This window comes from Miniopterus natalensis, chromosome 1 (assembly GCF_054644295.1).
Source record: "Miniopterus natalensis isolate mMinNat1 chromosome 1, mMinNat1.hap1, whole genome shotgun sequence".
NCBI lineage: Eukaryota > Metazoa > Chordata > Mammalia > Chiroptera > Miniopteridae > Miniopterus > Miniopterus natalensis.
Genome location: NC_142081.1, coordinates 73,968,179 through 73,991,304, shown reverse-complemented (window position 1 = coordinate 73,991,304; position 23,126 = coordinate 73,968,179). Strand labels below are relative to the sequence as shown.

General features: G+C 36.3%; 1 protein-coding gene across 3 annotated transcripts in view; it reads left to right on the top strand.

Moving 5' to 3' along the window:
• The window catches only part of PRKD1 (protein kinase D1), a 298,239-nt gene that overhangs the window by 19,566 nt on the left and 255,547 nt on the right, over nt 1-23,126 (top strand). The gene's annotated exons all lie outside the window — the stretch shown is intronic.

The following is a 23,126-nucleotide window of genomic DNA, read 5'->3' as shown; positions in this document are numbered from 1 at the left end:
ACGTTACTATGGATCAGATGCAAATAGAAGTTGATTAAATGATAAATTTGGAATTGAAAACTCATAGAATTAATGGAATTTTTATGCTTTACAGTGGGGTTATTATAAAGATTTTTCTTTTTCCCTTTCCAAAGCTAAGGATTTTTTGTTAACCCTGGCTCTCACTATGAATGAACTCTTTAAGGGAATGGTTAAGAGGATGAGTTTGGGTTGAATTCTGTTTCTGCTACTTGGTTTCTGAGTAACCGTCGGCAATTTACTTAAGATCATAACTGCCTTTTCTGGAAAATGGCGGTAATAAGTGTCTATGCATCGTAATAACTATTTTATAGGATTAATCATGTGGATTAATAACGTCTATAGAACACACAGTGCTTTGCACACACTAAGCAAGCAGTCCATGCTAGCTATGATGACAGGTGCATTCATAGAATTACTAAGGTCGCAATTTCAGGCCTGTATGGGCAAAATCCTAAATGGTAAATTCTTATTTTACATGAACAACCCTCCATGTTTAAGAGTGTGCTGTATAAAAGAAATTGATTCTACAATTTTCTGACAGGGTTTGAAAACTGGAAAATTGATTTACATAATAGTAACTCTCATGCAGAAACGTTTGAATTTTATTTACAAATGTATCAAAATTCAGTATTATGAAAATACTGTATTTATCTGATATGTAAACTGCATTCTACTCGCGTGTGCTTATTGATTCTTAGTGAATTGTGGATTGAATTCAAAATAGCAAGTGCTAACCTTGATATAAATATTTTCATATTTGCATCATAAGTATTAGAATTTACACTTGGAGCATTTTATAAATATTAATCAATTAAACTTCAGAACACTCCAAGGATCAAGATATTATAAATTAACCTCCAGAATGAGTAGCAACACTTGCCATCTCACTAAGATATTCTCTGCCTTCTGTCCTCTAAAATAGCATCCAGATAAGAGTCTCTGATATTGATTTCTTCTTTAAAATCAGCCTCTCTTTTTATTTTAAAGGAAATATTGAAAAGTGTTTGTGCTAACTACCAAAGGAAGGCTCAGGCAGCTTTTTATGCATGGACACAACTGCTGTAATCATTTGACTGCATTGGAGCCTGTTTAGTCAAGTTCTCAGCCAACTCAATTAAAAACAAAACCAACAGGGATAGTGATAACGGTGGCTTCTATTTCAGTCAGGATTATCAATCTTACTGTGTTGGAAGATCTGACACAGATAACCTATGATGTGCCCTTGTTTTAAGAAACCTCATAGCGAAATGATGAAATGTGATATATTTTACATTTCACCCATCAAAAGCACCAGTATTTGAATAATGTGGGATTCATTCACTCAATAAACATCCTGTAGTTTTATTGCCCGAGACGCACACAGACCTGTTGAGGTAAAAAGACCATGCCCCTCCCTGAGGGCTCACAGATCACTTCCTTAGGCACATTAGCTAAAATGTAGTGAAATTTTTTGAATCCTTTTAAAAGAGAAGTAGCCTTTTGCTATTTCAAGCTTAGGTTATAATTACATTTAATGACCCACATAAACATACAGAGTCCTGACTTCTTGTCTTAATGTGCAAAAATATACATAAATGTAGAAATGCAAAATCCAGAACTGAAACATTGAGTATACTACTGACTTTGGAAACACAACAGATAACAAAAAACTTAATTTTTGAATTTATGAAATTAAGAAAAAGCCCTTTTAGAATAAATTCATTTAAATTTTTAACTTGTTTTACATTTAAAGGGTAACATAATGTATGACTTTTATCGTATTTTCCTTTACATTTCAAGAAACATAGGTGGGTTTATATTAGTATACAAGATTATTTTTGAGAAAGCACCTCAATATATAAGAAAATACTAACTACTATTTCTTGAACATTAGTATTCAAAATTTAACTTTTATCAAAGACGATTGAGTAGTGCTGAAAAAGAGCACTTACCAAATTATTAAAATAACCTTTAATTTCTGCCCCCATAATTGGTGATACAGCATATATGACCAATAAATGCTTCATTGCTTTTACATTTAAGCTTATCTGCTCAAGAAAGGAAAACGTTAATTTTCTATTTTTGCATGAAATGCCCTCCAAATCAAACTTCATGTGCATATAATATTTTGAGTATTGCAAAGGTCTTTTTTTCTGATACCTATATGTTGCACTCTCTTCAGTAATAACCCAGCTTTCCTTGGATAGTTGAATAGACTTTTTGGTGGGTCCTATTTTGCATGCTAGTTGTGCACTGAAGTTAGCTAAGCTGTCAAAATATGATGAGGTAATATGGAAGCAGTCAGTTTCTGCCAAGTTTGCAAGTTAGTCTCTCAGAAAAACAACTCTAATTCTTGATCATATCTTTAGATCAGGCATTTTACCTGTTTTCTTTCCCTTTTTTTTCTTTTTCTTTTCCTAAAACTTTGTGAAGTCGGACCTTTTTTCATTTTACAGACTACGAAACTGTGACACAAAGAATTTAATAACAAGGCTGCAGTTAGTAAATGGCAAAGGTCTGTTTGCTCCCAAACACTTGCTTTCCTGCTGGATCATGGTTCCACACCAGAGATCATTGCACTGCAGTGCACAGAGCTGTCTTAAGTATGGCATTTGTCATCTGGTGATGGAAAACACTCCCGTTTTCAACATAAATTGAATGCATTATAGCTGCGTAGAGAGTCGTTAGTGGGGGCTTTGGACCATGCCTTCCTCCCCAACACGTACTTACTCTTCGTTTTCTCTGTAAGAATCTTTCTTTTTAATTCTTAAAAAAATATCACTTGGAAACATAAAAACATATAATGCCTCCCCTATGTGGTGAGTTTTAAGCCTAAGGGTAAATATGAGTTGCACAGTTTATTACCAAATATTCTCCAACTTCAGATGGACAATTTTAAGATTTCTGAAATTGAAGAATACCTTATCTTTGGTCAGTAGCATTATGAAGAGTTCTTTCTTTTGCTAGGTATGTGACCTTGGGCAAGGTAATTGCCTCTCTGAGTCATTTTTTCTTTAAATTTTTAGAAGTATCTTAGGATCTTCCTGCTCCACCTGCTTATTGCATAGACCTTTGGAGACAAAGTAAGGCAAACCTTTTGTAAGCTGTTCGGCACTATAAACATTTAGCATACGGGCTAATGATTCTCAGATCTGAGTGTTCATAAGGATCGTCTGCTGAGCGTGTTGAAAAAGCAGGGTCCTGGGTCCCACTCCCAGTGATTCTACTTCTGTGGATTTGGGCATAGAAACACACCACTATAAAAAAGAGGAGCATACCAATAAGCGTGTGAAATTTTGTAATAAACATGCACATAAAACATCTCTGAGAGACTAGCTTTTCACTTATTAAATTGGTAAAGATGGAAATAGTGATAGTTGGTATGGGGAAATTACTGTTGTATGTCATTGATGCGAGTGTGAACTTGGAATCACCATTTTGGAGAATAGTGTGGGAATCTGCATTAAAAGATATAGAAATATTCTTGTTCTACGAACTAGCAATTCCATTTCTTGAAGTTTTAAAAATGAAAAATACCTTGTTATACTTTCATATGTACAGAAATATGCTGCATAGTTGCTTATGAAGGGAAACAAACTGCAGACAACTCAAACATCTTCCAATAAGGAGCTAGGTAAATGAAATACCTTATATCCACATAACAAAGACTTATGCAGACATTAAAATGTAGATATGGAACTTTATTTACATGAAAGATGTCTGTTATATATGGTTAAGTGAAAAAGTTATACAACATGTATAAAATGAGTCAATTAAAATTCGTATGTATACATAGAAGTCTAGAAGGATACTCTGATAATCTAAAATGGTAAATGGTTTTTCTCTGATGGGATTATAGGTGTTTTCATTTTTATTGGATGACATTTTTAATAAAATGAAAAATTTATAAATTTTTGTAATCAGAAATACAAGAAAGTCTTTTTAAAAATTTTTTAAAGGGAAAAATTCTTAGGGAACTTACGTTATTGATTCATGTCATTATTTTCTCTCAGACTTTATGTGTGTAGCCCCTTCCACTCACCATCATTCTGCTAAACATAATAATTTGGTTTGTTTTCTTCTAAGGCTCTTATAAGAAGACTCATTTTCGTGTTAGTTGTGGTGACAGAAGGTAAGGAGGTTTCTGACCCCTCCCTGATTTTTGTTAATTCTCATCATAAATTGGAATGTCTTAAAATTTAGCCCTTTTAGACCATGTTAAATAGCTAAGGCCTAGCCAATATGACGTAATGTATTTTTACTTGGTTGACACACATCTTGATTGTTTTGTTTTGTGTTTTCCCAGCTTATAATAATATCTGAAGATTTTGCTGATGGAGAGAGAAGTGAGTCCTCTCTTTTTATTTTCTCGATGGCTTACTGAATATCAGGGAGAGAAAACCACTGAGGTCCACTTCCTCTCCCGTCACATAAGCAAATACTAATTATAGGAGGGAAAACACATCTATGCTTAGGCTGACAGTCTTGAAGGGCCTGTGTGTGTGCACATGTGAGCACGTGTAGAAGCTTTAAACGCCTCATGACTGGGATGCATTAATGAGAAATGGATTTACTGAATTTGAGGGTCAGGAAATCTGGATTTAACTTCTGGTAGAGTGTGTTCACTACACAGTAAAGTCATTTAAATTCTGTAGGTTCTGTTTTCTCATCTATAAAATGGAGATAATTGTCCCCGTGTTACCTTACAGGGTTTTGAACATGATTCACTCATTTCACAGTTTGTCCTTTATTCATTTGTTTCACAAATATATATTGAGCACCTACTATAGATGAGGCACTATTCCAGGCACATGGTCTATCAGTAAATAAAAGACAAAATTCCTGCTCCCTTGAAGCTTACATTCTAGTGGGTAGGATGAACAATGAAAAATAAGCATAATAGGTAGTAAATTATACAAATTCAGGTGAGAGATGACAGTGGTTTGGGTGAGAGCAGGTGGTCCAGATGGTGAGAGTAATCTATGAAGCACAGGTGTGTTTATTCTTATAAATGTGGTATTGAGCTAGAGGGCATCAGTTTCTCAAAGTTTCTCTTCAGGGCTTAGAAATTAAATATAATAGTGTGTGAATATGTATATATACACATAATATATATTATACATATATAATATATGTTACACATTTTATGTGTGTATATTACACATTTTATGTGTGTAATTTATTTTGTGTGTGTATATATATTACACATAATATATATATAATGTACACCTTTTAACATCAGATGTCTAGAAAGTAAATGGGACATGGTAGCTCTGGACTGCTTTTACTAAGCCCTTGTGAAGAAGTCAGGTTTCAAGCTCAGTAAGATTGCTTCTGTGCTTCCTCTGACAGGACATACAGCATATGATCCAGGTGATTCAGTCTTTCTTATTTCAGAAACTGAGAAGTCATTCTCAACACTACTGTCTCTGTCCCCTTTCCCAAGGAGATAAAAGAGGCTTGGGGCCTTTAAGGAACTGAAAGGCAGCTGTCAGAGCCAGAGATACTTGTCCTGCAAGTATCCTCAGCCATTCACTACTCAGCAAATAGAGCATTTTGCACAAATGCAAGTCACATCAAATCACACCCCTGGGTGAAACCCTTTAGTGACTTCTGTCTATTCGTCATCGCCCTCTGTCCATTCTCTGCCTTTCTCTGCCCTACTCTATACCTCAGACTGCATCACTGGACCTCTTTTGCCTTCTAGCTTCTCACCAAGGTCATATACTCCTCCTTGCACCTGGGAAGCAGTTGACAATCCATGACATGGACAATAATCTGCACGGAAGGCTCTGCAAGATCTGACTGATCTATGCAGGGCACTCATCTCGCCTCTTTCCCCATCTCTGGCTCTGACACTTTTCTTTCAGTTCCTTGAAGGCCCCGAGCCTCTTTCATCTCCTTGGGTTTATACATCTCATCCTTGCTGACTGGACCACTTTTCCTCCACCCTCCTTCCTCTTCTCTTGTCTCACCTTTGCTCATCCTGAATGTCTTAGCTTTATTGGTGTGTCCTCAGGGAAACCTTTCCTGGCTATATAATCCTTTTTCCACTAAATTTTCCTTTGTAGCAGGTGGCATGAGTAGATATAAATATTCATGTAACTATTTGCATAATGATTCTCTTCCATGCTAGATTCCAGGCTTCATGAGGTCAAAGATATGAAAGGTTTTGTTTGCATTTTAAATCTCTGCCTCAGAGGCAGTACTGGGCACATACAGAGCTCTCACGAACTGGCGAATGCATTCAGAAAGTGAAGACGCCTCACAGGTCATTTGCAGCCATTACCAAGGAAATTTTAATGTGTTAGTGTAGGGTCAGACCTGGGAACAGAACTAGAATTCAGAATTCCAGCCAGAACTAGAACTAGAACCCAGGCGTGTGCGTTCTTTCCTGGGCTGAAATTGATACTTATGAACCCAGCAGTACTTACTGTGTAACACCCTAAGAACCACATGCTAAAGAAAATAATGTCAACAAGGCATCTCCAATCTTTCCATTTTGAAGTTGAAAGCTTATAGAATTATTTTCATTGTGCGTGCTTATAACTTTGGTGACTGGTATTATTGACATTTTTTCCAACTTTAATTAAGGGCAAAGTTATATTTAACAAGGGAGGGAAATCTTTGGTACCAAATATGTGGGTGACGACCAAAAGAATGACATTAATAAGATTTGGAAAACAAAACTAAAATACTATATTATAAATAATTATAATTATTTAAAAAAAATTTTTAAATTCCAATTATTTTTTAAAAGATTAACTGCGGTCAGTAACATCCTCAATAAAGTATAACTTTTAAACAAGAAAATTTGGTTTTGCCAGTAACGAACTACTCTGTTATATACAGGTAGTAAATGTTTTGAAATCTGATCTTTTACATTTTTGTCGTAATGAAATTTTACTTATTTTCTATCAGAAAAAACAAACAAAACTGATCTCTCAGAGTATAACTCAATTTCATCTCATTGATTCATTTTTATTTTTATTTTTAAAATATATCTTTATTGATTTCAGAGAGAGGAAGGGAGAGGGAGAGAGAGAGAGATAGAAACATCAGTGATGAGAGAGTCACTGATCGGCTGCCTCCTGCACGCCCCCGACTGGGGATCGAGCCCGCAACCCGGGCATGTGCCCTGACGGGGAATCGAACCGTGATCTCCTGGATCCTAGGTTGATACTCAACCTCTGAGCCACACCTGGCCAGGCATTGATTCATTTTTAAAAAGTCCATCAATAGCCATTTCAGAAGCAAGTAAACAGATACGTTATTGAAATATATATGGTGTTCTGACTAAGTACTTCAAAATCATAGAGCTGAATGGAACTTATTTTTAACTTTATGAAGAAATAGTCTTTGATGGACATTTTTAATTGCACTTCTATTCCAAAATAAATCTGTGGCTGCAACATTCTAGAAATAGATGTGTTTGATGGAAATGTTGACATTATTTGTAAGCAATGAATGACGCCGCCTAGAATTTTAGTGACCTCCCTTCCAGTGAATGGCTGTTCATATTTATTATTATTAATTCTAATAGTAATCAGTACCCACTGGGCACTGCTTAACACTTGGTGTGACCTTAGCCTACGAGGCCCACTCCTCAGCACCATGGTTCAGCACCCTGAAGCCAGTGATACCTCAGAACATGATGCAGTTTTGAGCCTGTACCTTTTCCATGAGTTAATATATGATAAGCAGTCAGGACATGTCCCTAAAAGATCTGATAGCATTAAGTTATTCTTGGCACCGCAAAGCAAGGTAATTTGTGTAAGGCTTTTATTATGAGGTCTGTCAGCATGGAAACTGTAAGTCAAAAAAGAGATGATTGCGAATACTCTTTTATATGATCTTTTTTTTTTTTTTAAATTGGTTTGGATGACCAGAAATGATTTCACAGAAGATTGTCCTTGATACAAGGAGAAATTTACTCAATAATTTGGCTAAAATGTTTGGAAAATTTGAGTCCTTAAATGAAAAGGGAAAACCCAATTAACTGTTATTTATCTAGTGGTCTGTGTACTCATCAAAATGTTACACTCAACACATTGGTGTTTTTCTAAATGGAAGAAAGAATGGTTATGTGTATAGACATGGATGATGAAATGAAGGAAAGGTGTTGAAGATCTGTGTGTAGAAAACAACATCTGCAGAAAGTGTGATATGGACATCCCGCATATATTAAGAGGACATGTAATTTGGTGAAACTCGATAATTCTTAATTTATTCTAAAATAAAGTCACTACTGTTAATACCAGGCAATCAATTAAGTGACACATTTTTCAGCATTAGTGGGCCTTAAAATTTTTTATGAAAGTGTTTTAGAAATTTTAAGAGGTAAATAGGGCAATCCTTTAGAAGTTTTTAAAAAAAATAAGTTTAGATTATATTATTTTGACATGTTTGCATATGTATGTGTTTGTAAATAGCTAACTGCATGTAAACTTTGTTTTTGAATTTAATTCCACAAATATCCCTGTAGTACTTTATGTTTTTCAGGCAATGTATATTTTCTTTAAAGGCTAAAATAGGGGTAAGATACACACGTCCTTTAGAAATTTACCACATAGATGCAAACAAAATGATCTGGAAACAACTAAAAATTTACCATCCAGTAGTGAATGCAGATTGGGAGAGACTATGCCTTGGGGAGACAAAAGAGGACAAGATCTATTTAATTAAACAGTGATTTTCAACTGTGTGCCACAAGAAGTTTTAAAATATGCAATACCTGACTATTTAGTCAGGGGCACTGACCTCTTTTTCCTTAGATTATCAAATAGAAAAATGACAACAGCCAACCCAACAATAACCATCTGGCATGAATGCCCTGCCTTGAACCATAAATATATGGGTCATATAATAGAGTTTCATATTATTGGTCACGTTGCATAATTAGTTAATTCTTGGTATCAGAAATCCTTACATGTATACAAATATAGGAACCTGATTTTTAAAAAAGTCACTTTGGAGCAAAAAATGTAAGTAATTACTATTAATATTTTTTTATAAGTCAATCAAAATGATACCTATTTATTTGTCAGATGGGCAAAATTACATTTTTTGGTGGGCTGCAGAATTTTAGTAAGGAGTTTATGTGTGCCATGAGATGTAAAAGGTTGAAAATCATTGAATTAGAGGGATCAGGAAACCTCTTTTGGAGGAGGTAATCATTGCAATAGACCTCGAAGGGAGAGGCTTTATGTGTATATGAAGATGGAGAAGGCAGAGAAATCATGATTTTAGCTAATGGACGGTAATGGTAGAATAGTGCATATGTACGTTATGCTCAGGAGGAAGGGAGAAGGAAAACTGTGTCTAACCAGATATTTCACTTGTGGTTTTTGGTTTGTGCTGCTGAATTGGCCAGAGCCTCCTGCCATCCGTGGTGGTTCTGCTCTATATGAAAAACAGTCACTTCCTTTTTGAGCAGCCTGCACCCCTGCCACACCATTGATATTTATGCTCTTTTAAAGGAGATTTTCTGACCACTCATAATACATTTGCAGCTATTAAGTAACTGTTTGGGTGCATCCTCCTAGCATCTATTTGCCATACGTGTGCCCTGTGATAGGAGGTGTTGTGCACGGTGCATGTCTTCCTTGGTAAGTCTCCAGTGTCTAGAACAGTGCCTGGAATATAGCAGAGACTTGTTAAATACTTGGTTCATGTTTTGGTAGGGATTTTTTTCTTGATATTTAATATTAGTTATACTTTGAGTGAAATGCAGGTAAAACATCACAAGAAACTGACCGTGGTGATAGATAGAATTTTCAGTCATATGAAACATCTAATTTCACAGCAGTGGATCAGTTTCATAAAAAACTAGGTCTCTGTTTCTCAGAGCATGCGATGTCAAGCAGCAGTCAGGTTTCTTTGTACAATTGGTTTCAATGTTTGCACTTGTATCCACTCACATGCTATTTAGACAATGTCTTCTCTTGGAAGAGATAGGATATTGGAACATGTCCTTTCTTTGAAAGATACTTGGATATTTTATCTTTAACCATTTTTATTGGAGAGAAAAGTCAAGGGGCTTGTTTCAGTTCTGTGAATGTTCTTAAAGTATATCTGAATTTTCTAAGGTTATTGTCTAACTCACCTTTATTCTCTACATTGTCAAGAGTTCTCATTTATCTATATCTGCCTACCTATCTGCCTATTTACACACACACACACACACATTTGTTTTTGTATAACATTTATTATGTCAGGTACAGGGCCACGCTTGTTATTCCTCCCAGCATATTTGCTTTGCAGAGGAAGAATTGAGGATTAGGGGGTTTAGCGAGTAAACAGTAAGTTATGGACAGGAATTGAATCTAGAGAGATTATTTTCAAAAGATGCTGCCCAGAGAATTATTCTTTTACTTATAGCAGGTTTGAGAATTTTTAAAAGTTATCAACAGTGAGAAAAAAAATAAAAATAAAACGTTTGAAATATCTGAGCTTGTCAGAAACTAGCAGCTCTTTGCTTTATTATAGGAGAACAGAATGATGCCTGGAGAAAACTACATTTGGTAAAATATTGGCAAAAATATTAAAGACTACTATGGTAATATCAATAATATAATTATCTAGGGATCGAAGAGTTTATACATGTAACAAATTATTTGAGAACCTTCTTAGAGAATTACCAGTTTCCTGTATTTTTTTGGAATAAAATTTGTGCAGAAGTTTCCCTTTTGAAAATGAGAATGGACAGGACTGAAGTATATCTGTGAGTGTCATAGTGGTTGACATCTTCAGATTAGAATTCCCTGAATACTTGGAGCATTGCCACCTGTTATTGCTAATATTCTCAGTTTGCAGCATAGGGTATAGTTCTGAGCTTCTGATAATTTGGGAGGGGTGATATGACTGTCATATTTCATGTTTAAAGTAGCAGTTTTTATAGTGAGATGATCATAGTTATTTTATGTTAGAGTAGTATAGACATTTGACTTTTTCTGTGTACCTCTTTTTTTTTTTTTTTTTTTTTTTTAGTAGCACGTGTCACATTATTGTCTTATCATAATATAATTTCACATTTATTTGTGTGATTCTCTAATTGTTGTCTGTCTCCTCTGTTGGACTCTTTGCTCCACAAGGACACTTTTCTGTTTCCTTCTGTATCCGCAGAGGCTAGAAAAGTGTATAGCGTAGAATATATGCTCTGTAAATTCCTGTTGGATGAATGAAAGGATTTTTAGAGTAGGCTAGATAAGACTTTTTTTGACAGCATTCCTGACTATTATTTTTAAATGCTCAAAAAGCATTTCTAAGGGATGGAACTGTCATTTAGCAGCCTATAGTTTTTAACTGCTACTTTTTCCCATTTTGATAACCCTTCCTTGATTTACTTGAATTTATAACTTAAAATCATTTGGGTATGTTGATGTCTCCCTGCTTTCTCTAACAACTTTTGTTTTCCTTGAAGAGAATAATAAAATGCATATTTAGACACTTTTGCTTATATTTACAGATGAGGAAATTAGAGTGAAGCAATTTTCATGATCACTTAGCTAATAATTGGTAGGAAGATAGAATTATATTTATCTTTTTTTGTAAAGAATAACCACTTACGTAGTAGCTTCTTAGTTGTTTCTCTATTTAGATGTATAGTTATACTGTAAATAATAATCCCGTCATTTCATTTTTTTATGTCCATGGCATTGCCCAAAACTTCAAAAGAAAAGGTTTAAAATGTGAACAGCAGTATTTCTAGAAGAATATTCCTAATGTCCCATTATCTAGTAATGATGCTCGATGTTGTTTCATATAGACTTTTTTCATGTAAATGGGAACTTTTTTTATCTAATGCTAATACCCAAAGAAACATTGGTAGAGATCATTGCAACTACAAATCTTGATCGGAATTTTGGTTTGAGAATAGAGCTCATTTAGATCTGAAACATAATTACCTTTAAAGTCGTAATTCCAATCATATTAAGCTAGAGGATCAAGAGCTCAGCATTAGAGGACAGATGCTGCTATTTTAGAAATCTTAATCGGAGGAAAACACAAACATGGAACATTTGTGGGATGTTGCCACACATCAGGTACACAACTTGGGATAGAAGATATGTGTTTCAAAGGGTTAGGTCACTCTAACTTCTTGTATAACACAGGGTTAGCTTGGCCCAGCTTTACCCACCAAGTTATTTTCACCTTTTAAGTTGTATACTTTTTTGTGAACTCTTTTTTTAATCATTTCAGAGAGAGGGTTGAGTATCTATCAATAAATACTGCTAATTTTAGAACTAAGTAAGTTACAAATAACTTAGTGTTGTAATAATAATAAATTATGCATTTCCCAGGAACTGAATTTCTGATCTTTATGGTGTACCTTCTTTCCATCACTCCTCTAGTTTTGTGTTTTTTTTTCTATTTCATTGCTATGTGAAATTTTATTCCCATTGCTCACCTGTGTCAACCCCCTTGGCCATTATGGATGTCACAGATTTCCTCAAATACCACTTGTGATTTGCTGTCGTGTTAACATTGAATTAAAACATTTAGATTTGAATTTTTTTTCTTATCTTAAATATATTTGTTTTCCAGAATGCAACCTATGTTGCAGGTCTCAAACATGGTATCTCTCTTCATGGGATGCCTTTCTAACTTATTCCATATAAATATATAGGCCTTCTTTTATTATGTGTTTTCAGTTTATATGGCATTTATGAATTGTTTCAGGTATTATTGAATGGGGCTCATATCACTTATGACATACCTTATATATTAATAACAAGCTTTTTTCTCTTCTTGCTTTTATTAAAAGTCTTTGAGGAGAGGCTCTATACATTAAATACTTTAATATCTGTCAAGAAGCCTAGTACTTTTCTTTCTGTAAATAGATGCTCAGGTTTTTTTCATAGTATTCTTGTCCTTACAGAACAGATAGCTTATATAATGCTTATTTGAAAGAAATTTTTCTCCTATTGCATCAGTAATATGTACACATGAAATACACACACAGAGATATAATACAGATCAAATCTCCATGCATTGTGTTGACTCCCCTTTGTGTACTTGTCACCTCCTTAGGGGGAAGCTTGACCATCTTTGAACAAGAGGAAGGGAGAGCAGTCGTGGCAGTCGGCTGCCATAAAAGTTAATTCATGTCCACCCCCTGGGCCATCAGGATTGCTTCCTGAGTTTTTCCCTGTAGTCTGAGCTGATAGTAAGCATTACAACCATCTCTGGAAGATTTTACATTAACATTGGCAAGAAACAAACAATTGACATCAGGCATAAGTCTTATTTTGCATTATGCTTTGGCGAATCGTTGCTGGGAAAATTATGCTAATCCTCACCATCTGTAGCTACCAGATGTGCCATTGAGAGGTGCACAAGTTCCTTTCCAGAAAACTGCTTGATGTCAAATATCAATCATTGGTGTTGAAATGACAGCCCCATCAGAGGAGGGAGAACAACTAGAATTCATGTTTTTTCTTTACCATTACATACCAGTCTGGATGATTAATACTGTGATAAATGTGGCTGACTAACAAATATAATTGCTCAGTCCATCTTTTGTTCTGTTGCAAAATAGCTATAGAATCTCATTCTCTGAGTATACAAGTACAGTGGGTGTGGTTATATCCTGCTGACTCCCTTACATTTCTTGGCATGTTCGGTTTATTATATTAAGAGAATTGTCTGGAAGGGTGTCAGCAGATGGTACTAGGCACAGAGTAAGTTTTATCATTGCACGGTTGAGTGTGCTTCCAGGAACTCTTTCCCAAATAGGATTTTTGAAAATGAGCTTATTCATTTTAACACACTGACAGGTTCTTCATCCATACTCTGTTTTCATAAAAGACACGCCATCCATTTAGTGGAACTATGTTCTTGTTTCCTTTGGTTGAGGGAGAGAGGGAGAAGCAGTTACAATTGACTTTCATCTGAAATCTTTTTATGTTCTACCTGGGCCTGGATGTACCTACATTTAGAGATAATAGAAATCCTTTATGCTCTAGTTTCATATCTTTTCAATTTTGGCAGCCACTGCTAAGCATTAAAAGAATGCCAGGGCGCAGAAGCAATTTGAACTGTTGAACATACCAGGTACACCCTAAAATTCCATTGATTTTTAGAATATTAATGAATAACAGTGTTTGCCAGCGGCTAGGACTTACTGCAAGCTTTCCTTGTGCAAGAATGTGTCAGAGTGGGGAGCAAGTCTCTTCCTCTCCTTTCCTCCATTCCTTGTTCTACAGTTTCTGCTGTTACTGAAGGGGCTTTGTGTGGACATTAGGGAGTATTTTCTCATAGCTCAGTTATTCCATAAACACGTTCCAACCATTGTGTCAGAAAGTAAAGGATTTCATCTTTTACTTAAGGAATGGGGAATTCTCCCTTAACCCACCTAAATGGTGTTCTTATTCAAGTTTTGTCGGGAAATTAGTCATTTTTTTAGTATAATTATTTCTACAGACTGCCTTGGATAAATATTCAGAGTTGCCCTTTGGTCCTGTAATTGGTATATGTTCTTATTCTTAAGTCCCAAGTAAATGGAAATTTACAAAGGAATTTGAAGGAAGAGCCAGCGGAGTCCAAAAATATGGGCTGAGGAGATCATTAATGTTAAAAGAATTACACTGATGAGCCAGTTTGAATAATAGTGTCCTTTGAAAGCCATCTCAGAAATAAATGAAACTATACATTTTATTTTCTGAGGACTGAGGAGTAGAGCCTATAAAGAAAAATATTTTAAACAGTTTTTGCTGGCTGCTGTGCCTTTCCCCTGCTGTTCCCTCTGTCTAGACACTTGTTACTTATGCAAACCCTGGGCTTGACCCCAGTGAATTTTTATCCCCAAGACTTAGGTTACTTGTAGGCTGCCGTTTTTTTTAAAGGCTTGCTCTATGCTTGCTCTATTCTCTACCCCCTACCCCCTTCCCCTCCACGCTAAGCAAACTGCTTTCATCGGTCTTTGTCACCTGACTGAAGTCCTTGATATGTTGAGACTGCCTTTCTCTCCTGCTTTATTAGATATATCTTTGAATCTGTCTTTGAAACATAATGGGTATCTATTAAATGTTTGTTGATTAAATGGATGGATGAATAATAATTTTATATTCTTTTATGCAAAATTTTCATATGTGGTAAATCATCTTTGCTGTCTTTGTCTTTAAGGTTCATGAGGGTATAAAGTTGTGGACCATAAGTTGCATGTAAAATAATGCGTATCTCCTTTAATTTAAAAAAAAAGTAATATAATGCACTGTATTAAGTAATCACTGATATTGCTAATATTAGTCTTGAAATATTAATACATTAGTGTACATTTGTATATTTTTTAATGAAGCCTTACTAACTTTTTGTGTTTGAGTTCAGTTTTAAATTTGAGGTATTTATCATATGTGTTTCACATTAAAAAAATTATCTGGTAGAAAATCTTAACAGCAAAAGTTACTTTTAAACTTTTATTCATTATATAAGTAGAACATTGCAAAAAGTTTGAAAAAATTCTTTTAATTCTAATGTCAGTAAATTACACTTGCCAGTTTTCGTCGGTAGCACTGCAGATCTTTTAAAATGTAATTATGCAAAACTTTAAGTGAAAAGAAGATCACACTCTACATATTGTTTTTTAACTGAGCATCACTTTTGAGTTGATCAAATTACTCAAAACATTTTAGGGTAGGAGTTGCCATTTGATGATCATCTGTGCAGATGATGCTCACATTGAAACTAGAAGGTCAACCATATGGAGAGGTTAAAAATAAAATCTGCTGGCCTTCAAAATCCTCTTATCAGCCACCTAACGGGGTCAGATGCTGACAATGATGCATCTGAGAGCAGCGAGTACAGACAGATTGCAGAAGTTCCATGACTGTGAATTGTGTTCTCAATTCATTTTTGCTTATCTTTGTTCCCAGTCTTGGGGCCCTGGGACTGTGCAAATTTAGGTGGCAAATCGTAGATGCAACCCCGAAGGGCTAGTAGTCATTTACATATTCATGCATGAAATAAAGTATTTTATGACCTGTCAATCAAATATACCCAGAAATCAGAAAAAGAGTGTTTTTCCAAAGTAAGTTCCTTCTAAATGTAGCTAAAAAGAGCTACTTTGTTATTAAAGTGAATGAATATTCATTTTTAGAACAGACATGATGTTTGGGTTGTGTTGAACATATGTTTGTTAGTCAAAGTGTGAGTCACAAAGATAAAATTTCATCTATAAATAATATCTATAGAAAAAAGCAATACATATACACATGGTAAAGTACTTTTATTTTCTGAAAACTTTTACTTCTTTATTTTTAATAGTTGTAATATTGTTTATATTCTGTTACTAAAAGAAACTGGGAACCATGTTAACAGTAGAATTAGTCATAGTAGCCAAGAGGTGGAAGCAGCCAAGAATCCATTGATGAATGAATGGATAAACAAAATGTGGTCTATACATGCAATGGAGTATTATTCAGCCTTAAAAAAAAGAAGGGAACTCTGATACATTTCACAACGTGGATGAACCATGAGGACATTATGCTAAATTTAAATAAGCCAGTCACAAAAGGACAGATATTATGTGATTCCACTTATATGAGGTATCTAAAGTTGTCAAATTCATAGAAATAGAGTAGAATGGTGGTGGCCAGAGGCTGGGGAGAGTGAGAAACAGGGAATTGCTTTTTAATGGTTATAGGGTTTCAGTTTTACAGGATGAAAATTTTTGGAGATTTCTGGAAATTGCACAACAATGTGAATATACTTAACCCTACTGAGCTGTATCGTTAAAAAGGTTAAGATGCTGCCTCACCGGGTGTGGCTCAGTGGCTGAGCATCGACCTAGGATCCAGGTGATGGGGTTCGATTCCCAGTCAGGGCACATGCCCGGGATGCGGGCCCGATCCTCAGTCGGGGGCGTGCAGGGAGCTTGCAGGAGGCAGCTCATCATTGATGTTTCTATCTCTCTCTCTCCCTCTCCTTTCCTCTTTTTTAATCAATAAAGATATATTAAAAAAATTTTTTTTGGAAAAAAAAAAGGTTAAGATGCTAAATTCTATGTGTATTTTACTACAATTAAAAAAAAAAAAAAACTAGAGAGAAAGTACAATTTTTAGACTTGAGCTTATTTATTTTTAGCCATAATTATTTCTATAGAATAAATAAGATTGGTCTTAAGCCTTTAACAGGATTTTGATATAATAATACATGATTACTGATCAAATGCATATATATAAGAAAATAATTGTTAAGGTTCAGTGGTAAGTCACTTGTCCTTAAATTCTCCTATTTTATTTATTTTTGGGAGAAGACAGTGGACATAGGAAATTACTATTGCTAGAATAACTAAGAGGTAACTAAAGTACTGAAATCAGCATGTCCAAATATGTGTTTAACAGATCCTTTGCTTTATAACCCAGAAACATTTATTCAGATATTTATTGATTGCTTACTATTGTGTCAGGGACTAAGCTGGCTTCGGATGTATATGATGACTAGACTCCTTACTCTAGTCTTCAAGGAGTCTAAAGCCAATTGGATTGGAATGGGGTGGGAGGAGAGCAACAAATAAACAGAAAAATTATGATAAAGTGCCACAGGATTATGAAAAGGGTAAAAGTAAGAATGCAATGATAGAAGGGAGGGAGTTTTGGGTTTCTGTTATGGGGCTCCTGGAAAGACTTTATGGCAAAACCAAAGCTTGGTTCAATGAGAAATGGAAGTCGATTAGGTGAAAGGGCTGAAGGAGAAAATGGAGGGGGCAATAGTGCAGAGGCCTGTGGGCAGAGCGAGCTTCTGTTCCTACCACGGTCCTTTATGCCTGGAGCCCTGGAGCCCTGGTGTCGTTCTCACTCTCCCAGGTCCGGGTTGGATGGTCCGCCTGCAGGGCTCAGAGAACACGGCTTAGAAACCGAGAGCAGTTTTCTCTGATTGTAACACTGTGTTTGGGGGTGGGGAGAGAGACACCCTAGGGAGGAGGACGATATATGATGAAGATACAATATGGTTCTGGTGGTAGAGAGGAACGATGCAAGGCTTTCATAGAGGAGAAGAGTATGGAGAAATAGGCACTTTAGAAATGAGTGTGGCTGCATTGCAGAGATTGGAATGGAACAAGAGCCAGGACCATTACTTAATAAGGCAGCAGAGGGGACAGTCGAGGACTGACATGGGTTGTGGGGATAGGAGGGAGGGAATGAATTCCAGACCTATTAAACAGGCTTAACAAGAACACAGTAGTCACAGTAGTCTCCTCTTCTCCTCAGGAGGCATGTTCCAAGACCCCTAGTGGACACCCGAAACCCTGGATAGTGCCGAACCCTGTATATACTATGTTATTTCCTATACATAGATATTTATGATAGAGTTTAATTTATACATTAGGCGCAATAGGAGATTAATAACTAATAAAATGGAACAGTTATAATGCTCTATAGTAAAAGTTATGTAAATGTGGTCTCTCTCAAAATGCCTTACTGCACTGTGCTCACCCTTCCTGTGATGATGTGAGATGCCACAATGCCTCAGCGATGAGCAGAGCCAGGCGAATGTGACGTCACTAAGTAAGGTTAGGGTGACTTGAACGCCAGCACTGCGGCACCTCGGCAGTCTGCCTGATAACCCGGAGGGCTACTAAGTGACCAGCGGGCTGGGAGCATACGCAGCACCGAGACGCTGGACAAAGAATGATTCATGTCCCCGGGGAGGAGGCAGGAGGGGCGGGACTTGTGAGATTAGATCATGCTACTCAAAGTGCAGCACAATTTAAAATTTACAAATTGTTTATTTCTGGAATTTTCCACGTAATATTTTCAGACCCGGCTGGCCGCGGGTAACCGGGCTGCGGGGGGCCTGCGGTACTGAGTGAGTCTGCTGTGCACATGCATTTGCGGGGGCGGGGAGAGTGAAGGATGACATTAGGGCTGGGCCACTGGAGTGGGCGACCGAGCAGCTGACCAAGGGAAGGGCCGGGGAGGAACCGGAGTTTCTGTGAAAGCACCTTCATCTTCACCGCCGGGAGGGGATGGCCAAGCCAGTGAGAGTCCATGGAATGGGACCAAAAGAAATCCCAAATATGGAACCTGAAGAAAAACAAATCAAAGAGTCATCAGAGGATGAACAGCCCACAACCGAACCGAACCAAACCAAACCAACACAACAACAACAACAATAAAGGCAACAAAACGGACAAAGCAAAACTGACCACAAGTGGGTCAGAGAGGGAGGAGGAAAATCTTGAGTTCTCCCCCGTCAGGAAGTGAAGGGCACAGGGTGTTTGGAGTGAGCAGGGCGGCGGGCACGTGAGGAAGGATCTGGAAGCAGGGGCTGGGCGGGGGCTCGGGCGGGCATTTCAGGAGCCTGAGCGCTGGGCCACCCGAGGGGTTGCTGGGGCAGATCAGAGTGGAGACTGAGCTACAGCCCTTTCAAGAATTTTTAGTATAAAGATGAGGAGACTAGAGTAGAAAGAATTATATCGGAGAAAATACAATACTATAATTTTATATAATACATTTTTTTTTATTGTGGTAAAATATATATAACACAAATTTACCACTGTAATATTTTGAAGTGTACTATTTAGTGGCATTGAGTACATTCATGATGTGCAACAAACACCACTACTTAGTTCCAGAACTTTTTCATCACCCCAAACAGAAATTTTGTATCCATTAAGCAATAATTCTCCATTTCCTCCTTCCTCTAACCATTGGTCACTTTTAATCTTCTTTCTGTCTCTGAACTTGCCTATTCTAAATACTTCATGTGAGTGGAATCATACAATATTTGTCCTTTTGTGTCTGGTGTATTTTACTTAGCATAATGTTTAAAGGCTCATTCATTATGTATCATATTATGGTTGAATAATATTCCATTCTATGTTTTTATGGTAGAATAACATTTCATTCTGTGTTTATACCACAGTCCGTTTATGCATTCCTCTGTGGACAATGTGTTGTGTTTAGCTCTGTCTATTGTGAATAATACTGCTATGAACATGGCTATAGGAGTGTCTGAATACCTGCATTCCATTCTTTTGAGTATATACATACGGGTAGAATTACTGGGTCATATGGTCAACCTATGTTTACCTTTTTAGGAACTGCCACACTGTTTTTCACAGCAGCCACAACATTTTACATTCCCACCAGCAGTGTATCAGGATTCCATCTTCTCCACATTATTGCAAATGCTTCTTTTCTGTTTTATATATGACTTCTACACCTTCATAATGATAGTCTTCCTACCATCTAGACATTTGTGGACTAACTCACCCCCCCCCCAAAAAAAATTCTCTCTCTGTGAGGCATTATCTCCATTTTCTAGATATAAAAGCTGAGGCTTAGAGAAGTTCCAAAGTTTGCCTAAGATAAGTGCATTGCATCTCTCAGGGTAAAATCTCTACAGCTAATATACTTACTAAGCTAGTTTAAAACCTTTGCACACATGCACCATTTGTGAAAACAAATTTGATCACACATTCCAAATATATACACACACACATATATACATATATACACTATATTAGTAAAACGTATATTATAAAATAAAAATAACATTATATGAAGATAAGAATAACATTTAATATAAAATTATTTAATGTGAACATAATGTCTACTATTTTCTCTCTCTTTACTATGTTTTTTCTTGCCCATTTCTAGGGTGAGTGCACTCCTACTTGTGTAAATTACTACTAATAAAGGCTAACAGCCATATTGTATATGTTCAGGCACTTTTAAAAACAAATATTTAAAACATTCTTTGCAGGTGAAGGACAGTTACTCTAGTCAAGTCACAAAAATCTATGTTAATACCTATTATGTTATATACAAAGCATTTTTGTATGTGTCATGATCTTGTTTTGCTCTCTGCAAAATATTCAGTATACAATGAACCTGTTTTTGTGAATCAGTAACAACCTCTTTTAAAATTGAATCTTACCTTAATATCTAGGTAAAATTCCAAAATCTTGTCCTGGAGGAAGTGCCTCTAATTATAAAAGAAAAGTAGTACAAGCAACATCAAATTTACTTGTCATGTTTTCAACCTTCATCTATAACTAGTATTTAAATCATCTTTGGAAAGGTGAACAAGGTGATAATTTATCTCATGAAGTTGTTTGTGCTGATCTTTTGACATTTTGAAGAAAAACACAAATATATAAAATCCAATGGATTATCTAGGGGAAACTGGCAAATGACTCTGTATGATCTCAGGAAACAACATTAAGTACATATGTCTTTTTAAATCATACATACAAGTCACTTCACTGTGTTTCTGTTTCAACTGTTTTTGTACATTGAATTGCTCTGCAGCAACTACCAAATAGAAATATTCCAAAGAGGAAGAAAGAAAAGGAAAATACTTGGTGCAGAGACTGTAAATGGATTTTGATTCAGAGCAGTCAGCTGTTTTCCTTTTGACTGTAATTATTTAAGAAAATTTGAAATGTATTTTTTGTGATTCCATTTGTAAGTACATTAGTCCTAAATGGTGTGTTTTATTTTTCGTTGGGTAAATAAAATGAATTTCCTCTCCTGAAACAACATCAAATTCAATTTTTCAAGGTTAGAACATGTAACCTGTTTCCTCAATGGCTTGTGAAAAATCTAATGGCTAAGTAGAGGAGACTAGATTAATGAGTGAGAAGAACACAGAACAGCTTCTCAAAAAACAGGACAGCGACTGTTATATTAGGGCTGGAATGAGCAAAAGGTGACAATTTTTCATTTGTGCAGGAGAGTCAAGAACACACTTTCTGAGTGTGTTTCATATCTTTCACATATCTTTTCATTCTTATTTTAGTGGGGCTCGTGGATGGTAATGTGGGCCAAGAGGTTTACTATCTCATGCAGAGCTGACTTGATTTCCAAACATGTTATCCTCTCTCTTTTTGGTTTGTTTTCTTTTTAAAAAAATCCTCACTTGAGGATGTTGAGAGAGAGGAAGGGAGGAAGAGAGAAAGAGAGAAAGAGAAACATTGACCAGTTGTCTCCTGTTTGCGCCGGGCTAGGGATCTAACCTGCAGCCTAGGTATGTGCTCTGATCGGGAGCCAACCCCACAGCCTTTTGGTGTATGGGATGGTGCTCCAACCAACTGAGCCCCCTGGCCAGGGCTGTTTTTATTTCTTAACTGACTTTATTGTGGTGACATTGGTTTGTAAAACCATACAAGTTTCAAGTGTACAACTCAATAAAACGTCATCTGCACATAGCATCTTGTGCCCATCACCCCAAGCAAAGTCTCTTTCCATCCCCAACCTCCCACTTTGCCCACCTCCACATACCCCCAGCCCCCTTTTCCTCTGACTGTCACCACACGGTTATCTGTGTCTGTGTTATGTATATATGTTTTTTGGCTAACCCCTTCACCTTCTTCCATCCAGTCCCCCCACCCTCCTTCCCTTTGTCGGCCTGTTCCGTGTATCCATTCCTCTGTTTCTATTTTGTTTGTCAGTTTATTTTGTTCATTAGATTCCACATGTAAGTGAGATCATATGGTATTTGTCTTTCTCTGACTGCCTTATTTTGCTTAGCATGATAATCTCCAGGTCCATCCATGCTGTCCCAAAAGGTAAGGTTTTCTTTTTTATGGCCATGTAGTAGTCCATTGTGTAAATGTACCACGGCTTTTTTATCCACTCATCTGCTGATGGGCACTTAGGCTGTCTCTTGGAAGAGAGGTTTATATATGTGACATAGGAGGATCCAGACCTAGGAACAAACACTTGACAGACAATTCCTGTCATTGTAATCGGCAGCCAAGAGAACGTACCATCGTATTTAGACTTTGAGTTTAGAACTGCTCTTTCAAATGATGAAGATGATTCTGATGATGCTAAGATTAGCTAACATTTATTGAGAACTGACTAGAACTTACTTTACTAAGAACTTGGCATGTATTATCTCATTTAATCCTCAGAATTTTGCACGTATTAGCTCACTTAATTCTGAGTTAGTTACTCTCATAACCCCCATTTTATAGATGAGGAGATTGAGACGTGGCAAGGACAGAGCACTTGATCAAGGTCACATATTTAATGTCAGAGTCGTCATAAGAACTCAGGCTTTCTGACTGCAGAGTGTCTGTCTGCTACACTTTACTGCCTCTAATTTTGGCAATACTTTTTGACAGATGGTGATCATACAAGTTGCTTAAAGTCACAACTTTTAAGTACTCTTTT